The sequence below is a fragment of the Diplotaxodon limnothrissa genome, linkage group LG17, assembly GCF_057381915.1.
Source record: "Diplotaxodon limnothrissa isolate DT_005_m linkage group LG17, D_limnothrissa_male_GT1.1, whole genome shotgun sequence".
Taxonomy (NCBI): Eukaryota; Metazoa; Chordata; class Actinopteri; order Cichliformes; family Cichlidae; genus Diplotaxodon; species Diplotaxodon limnothrissa.
Window position 1 is genome coordinate 33,887,591 of NC_140612.1, and position 6,293 is coordinate 33,893,883.

The window sequence follows — 6,293 nt, forward strand, 5'->3', positions numbered from 1 at the left end:
TTGGAACACTGAGCTACTAGTTGTTTCGCCGTCATTGTGGATGTTGGGTATCGAAGAATCCATAGGTCCCTCATCCTATTCATGTAGCCCCTTCCGCCGGGGTTACTTGCATAGTAGCATTCCAACAACGCCCTGTTTTCGTCTCTTGCCCACCGATGCCTTCTTGTTCCAGTAGCCCACTTTTCGTCAGGGTGCCCTGGTTCCTCAACACCTGACGCGGACCTTGTTGATCCGGGCGACGTCCGAGCCGGCATGCCTTCATATTTATCTGTCTCGCTCATGTCTGCGGTAGGCTTGCTTAGCATAGGGGGTCTAGCCTTAGGACCCTTACTGGATACAGACGCCCCAGGCAGGAATCGAACTTGCGATCCTCTGTTCCAAAGGCGTGTAGTCTAACCACTACGCTATCCAGCTGCATATATATATATATATATATTGTAACATTCACAAGAACCAGACGGTTGGGTCTCAGTTTGTCCGTTTATTCGGCACATAAGCAAGCGGGTTGCTAACTCCGGGGAGAGCGCCCTCGTACAACTCCTCTCTCCAGCCTGGCACACACACACAAAAACCCCCAGGTCCCCCCTCCCCTTCCTGTACCACAACCAAACATGAATCTTAAAGGAACAACAACAGTGTGCAGAGATCACCAACATGTCACTGTACAATAACACTTAACCATCGTTACACTGCCCCCCCAGCAATAAGTTCCTCGTCCCCGAGGGAACGACACAGTCTCTGAGGCGGGGTGGTAGCCTACGTTCCCTCCTTGACCTCCTGAGCCCCTGAGGTGGACGCGGAGCTTCGGGGCTTTGGGGTGGAGAGTCCGAGGGAGGGGAACGCAGCCCCGGTCGGGGGTCCCTCTGAGCAGGGTCACGGACACTCTGTACACGTCCCTCTGGAAAGGAGGGGAGGGACTGCCCTCTGTAGGGGGCCATCCGGTCTCTGTGCAGCGCTACTATCCTCCCCCTAGGAGGCAACTGCACCCTGTAAACAACCTCCCCTACTCGCTCTAGGACGCTGCAAGGCCCCACCCAGCTGCTATCCAGTTTAGGACACCGTCCCTTCTTCCTCTTTGGGCTGTAGACCCACACCAGCTCCCCAGCATGGAAGTGCCTCCCCTTAGTGGTGATGTCGTAATTCCTCTTTTGGCGCAGGCCTGCCTTCGCCAGCTGCTCTCGGGCGTAGGAATGTGCAGAATCCAGCCGGTCCTGCAGCTTCGTTGCGTAGTCCCGGCCCGGTGGTGCCTCTGGCGCGTCCGGGGGCTTCCCAAAAGCCAACTCTGCAGGAGTTCTCAGCTCTCTCCCTAACATGAGCAGGGCAGGCGTACATTGGGTGGAGTCCTGTACTGCCGACCTGTAGGCCATGAGGGTAAGGGGAAGATGGTAATCCCAGTCCCGTTGGTGTTCTGAGGTAAGGATGGCTAGCTGCTGGGCCAGCGTCCTGTTAAACCTTTCCACCAGCCCATCGCTTTGGGGGTGAAGTGGGGTGGTGCGGGTCTTCTTAATCCCAAGGCGTCCACACATGGCAGCAAATACCTTGGACTCAAAGTTACGCCCCTGGTCACTGTGGAGGGTCTCTGCTGTTCCAAAGCGGCTGAACATCCCCTCCACTAATACATCAGCGACAGTCTCAGCCTCCTGATCTGGGATGGCGTATGCTTCCGGCCACTTGGTAAAATAGTCCATTGCCACAAGAACATAGCGGTTTCCTCTGTCTGTGCGAGGAAATGGGCCCATGACGTCCACAGCTACTCGCTCCATTGGGGCTCCTGCTGGTTGCTGCTGAAGCTGAGCCCGGGACTGGTCCTGTGGCCCTTTGTGTGAGGAACATGCATCACAGCTGCGGCAAAAGTCCTCCACGTCCCTCCACTGTTGACCCCAGTAATAGCCCTGGCGGAGGCGGCGGAGAGTCTTGGAGACCCCAAAGTGGCCGGAGCCAGTACTCCCATGGCAGGCTTCCAGCACAGCTGACCTCAGCGACCTTGGCACCACAACCTGCCACCTCTCCTCCCCCGTGGCAGGGTCCTTCCAGGCACGCTCCAACACCCCATCCTTCAGCCTGAGAGCTGCAAACTTGGCCCATAGCCCCCTGGTACAGATGGAAAACCCAGTGACCTCATCCCAAAGGGGTTGCTCCCCCTTCTCCAGCCACTGCAGGACCGGCAGCAGGTCCGTGTCTTGTTCCTGCCGTGCCCTCCACTCCGCTGCATCCACCACCAGAAGAGCCCTGCAGGCGAGCTGTGCTGCTCCGTCTATTGTCGTGAGTTCCCGCTCTATTTCCTCTCGCTTCTCACAGTAACGGCAGCCAGCTGCAGCACATGGGCGGCGAGAGAGGGCGTCTGCGTTAGAATGGTGCGTCCCTGCTCTGTGCTCCACAGTGAAATTGAAGGCTTGGAGCTCCTCCAGCCAGCGAGCCACCTGTCCCTCTGGCTCCCTGAAAGACATCAGCCACTGAAGGGCAGCATGATCAGTTCTGATAACAAATGCTGTGCCGCACAGGTAGTACTTAAAGTGTCTCACCCCCGCCACCACAGCCAACAGCTCTCGTCGTGTGACACAGTAGCGCCGCTCACTCCTGTTCAGGACCCGGCTGAAGTACGCCACCACCTTCTCCCCTTCCGGCCCAACCTGCGACAACACCGCTCCCAGCCCCACATTACTTGCGTCAGTGTCCAGGACAAAAGGCAGGGCGGGGTCAGGGGGGGCAAGGACTGGGGACTCTGTCAGCGATCTGCGGAGGGTGTCGAACGCCTGCTGACAGTCCCGGGTCCAGATGAAGTCACGGTCCTTCTGCAGCAGGTGGAAGAGTGGTGCGGCTATGGAGGAAAAGCCCTTCACAAACCTCCTGTAATAAGACGCCAGTCCTAGGAAGCTTTTGAGCTGTTTCTGGTCTGCTGGTGTGGGCCACTCGGTAATGGTGTGGATTTTTTCCTCCAACGTGCTGATGCCCTCACGACCCAGCTTGTGGCCCAGAAACTCCACCTCCCTCCTCATGAAGTGGCACTTGTCGGGGTGCAGCTTCAGGCCTGCAGCCGCCACCTTCTCCAACACTTGTCTCAGGGCATCCAGGGCAGCATCAAAGGAGCTCCCGTGCACTAGAAGGTCATCCAGGTAAACCAGACACCGTTGCCGTGGGACGCCAGCCAGCACACTGTCCATAAGCCTCTCGAAGGTCGCAGGAGCGTTGCAAAGACCAAAGCTCAGGACTTTGAACTGCCATAGTCCCCTGTTAGTGCAGAAGGCTGTCTTCGGTCTGGATTCCGGGGACAGTGGCACCTGCCAGTAGCCACTCCGCAGGTCCAGGGTGGAGAACCAGGAGGACCCGGCTACTAAGTCGAGAGACTCATCAATCCTGGGAAGGGGGTAAGAGTCCTTCTTCGTCACTTTGTTGAGTGGTCTGTAGTCCACACAGAAACGCATCCTAGGACTTTTTTTCTTAGGCACCATCACCACCGCGGAGGCCCACGGGCTATCAGATGGCTCTATGATGCCCGCCTTCATCATTTCACACAACTCTCTGTCCGCAGCCTCCTGATGAGCCAGGGGCAGGCGGTGTGGGCGCACTTTAATAGGCTGGGCATCCCCGGTCTCAATGACGTGCTCTACCAAGTGTGTCAAGCCAACATCACTTTCTTTCAGGGCAAAAATGTCACTAAACTCTTTTAGTACCTGCCATAGACTCTCTTGCTGCTGTGGAGTCAGCCCCTCACAGTTCTTTGACCAGATACTCCTCACTGCTAAGAGCCTCTCCTCCTCCTCCGCTTGCTGTTCTGCTGGCGGGTCTGCAGGGGTCTCTGCGGTGGAGGTGGACGCCGCGGCAGATGCTGTGCAGACCGGGGGAGGAATAAGCGGCACCTTCTTCCCATCAGGGATTACGAGGAAGCCTTTGCCTAAGTCCAGTACACCGCCAATGGCTCGTAAAAAATCCAGCCCAAGGATGCAGGCGTCCTGCACGTCAGCCACCCAGGCAGCATAAGACACACCGAGGTCCCCCACCTTGAACTGGAACACTCCCCTCCCTCTCATTGGGGCCAGATCACCGGTCACAGTCTTAAGTTGCACATTAGTCGGTTGCACAGCAGCTCCGGTTGGGACAATATCGGGTCGGACCAGCGTTGCATTGGACCCCGTGTCCCGCAGGGCCGTACAGGACACCCCCGCGATCGTCACTGGAACATGGCAAAAGCCGCCAACCTGGGTCCATCCCACTTCTGACACCAATGTAACATTCACAAGAACCAGACGGTTGGGTCTCAGTTTGCCCGTTTATTCGGCACATAAGCAAGCGGGTTGCTAACTCCGGGGAGAGCGCCCTCGTACAACTCCTCTCTCCAGCCTGGCACACACACACAAAAACCCCCAGGTCCCCCCTCCCCTTCCTGTACCACAACCAAACATGAATCTTAAAGGAACAACAACAGTGTGCAGAGATCACCAACATGTCACTGTACAATAACACTTAACCATCGTTACAATATATATATATATATGTGTGTGTGTGTGTGTGTGTGTGTGTGTGTGTGTGTGTGTGTGTGTGTGTATTGTAACGTTCTCAAGAACCAGACGTTTTGATCTCAGTTAGTCCATTTATTCCGTAACACAGGCAAATGGGCCGTTAACTCCGGGGACACCTGTTGTAACTCTCGTACAACACCTCACTTCAGCCCCGTACAGTTACACAACAACAAGGACCCCCCCCCCCCCTCCCCTTCCTGCACACATTAACTCCCTTTTTCCTGCAGCACAACCAAACATGTATCTTAAAGGAATGACAACAATGTGCGATAGATAGATAGATAGATAGATAGATAGATAGATAGATAGATAGATAGATAGATAGATAGATAGATAGATAGATCAACCTCACATGCTAGCTGGCTAACAAAAGATTTATCTAGCTAGCTCTTTCATTAGCTAGCTAGCTGGCTTATAGCTCTTTTGTGAGGTGCATCTTCACTGCTGAGGTTTTCCTTCAGTGGTTAAGCAATGTAGTTATCTATTTTTTCATTTAACAGACCAAATCCTAAAAAACCTACCTCGAAAACAAAATATATGACATATTAGACATTGCATCCTGATCTGTCCAAAATGTATAACTGAGCACCTCCTTCATAGTCAAAAATTGTAACTGGGCCACAAAATGTGTTCTACTATACTGATGCTCACATCTGTGGGCTTGGCAGATTTTGACAATTAGTTGGATAATTCTGTATGTTATGACTTCAGAGGCATATCCAACCAAAAACTTTACAAAATGAAGACTTTTGAACATAGACATTTAAAAATACTAAAAAAGAATGTAAACAAACTTGTTAACAAACTGAGTCAAAGGGTTTCACAATATTGTTTTGATATCTACAACTGTTATTGACAAATTGAGTCAAAGCCATTTCCTGTTTATTTTGCAGATGTATTTGCATGATTAGTGGGGGGACTTTAAAAAAAAGAGACAGAGGGAGAGAAAAGGATTGGTAGCGTATCCTAATATTTTCCATTGAAAAGAAGAGGAAAAGCTTGAAAAACTTGACAATAAAAAAGATGGGAGGGGACTGACAGGAAGAGAGATCACACAGAAGAATGTAAAATTAACATTGGGGAGTTGTATCAGATCCTTGTTTTCCTCTTTGTGTGCCTCTGTGACAGCTCGGCACAGTCCTCCTCAATAAAAGCCTTTTTGTCTGCTGGTGTCTTGGAAGAACAGATTGTTAGAAACTCTGTCACATGACCCCCTCACTGGAGTCCTGCGTGCATGTACAAACACACAGTCACACCATATGTCTATGCAACTCACACAATTTCACCCACACACATTATGTGCACTGCTGCAATGTTATTAGTCACTACATTCTTTCTTACAAAGGCTCATTCCAGAGGAAAATATTTCCTGATGGACTACAGAAACATCTGGAGAGTATAATCAACGCACTCATCACACTCTGCTGGCAAGAGTATGGACCCTTATCGTAAGATTTTTCTGTCCAGTGTTTCCAGTACACATTCAAAACATCTTTGGCACACATTCAAACTGTGTGACCCAAAGGCACAGAGCCATTCTACTGAACAGAGGATATTGGTGGGTGGAAAAGTACAAAGGGTCAAAACCCCCAAATAGTGCACCCTTTTATTCTCTTGGTGTAAATATTGAAAGAAAAAGAAATTCCTTTGCCTTTTTAAAGTTAGGGTTACACTGAATGTCTAGTTATTATTATTTTTTCTATTGCATACATGCTGTGGTTTACTCATTCACTTTGCTAGTGAAAAGTTGTTAGTTTGAGTCAAGCCAGAGACACA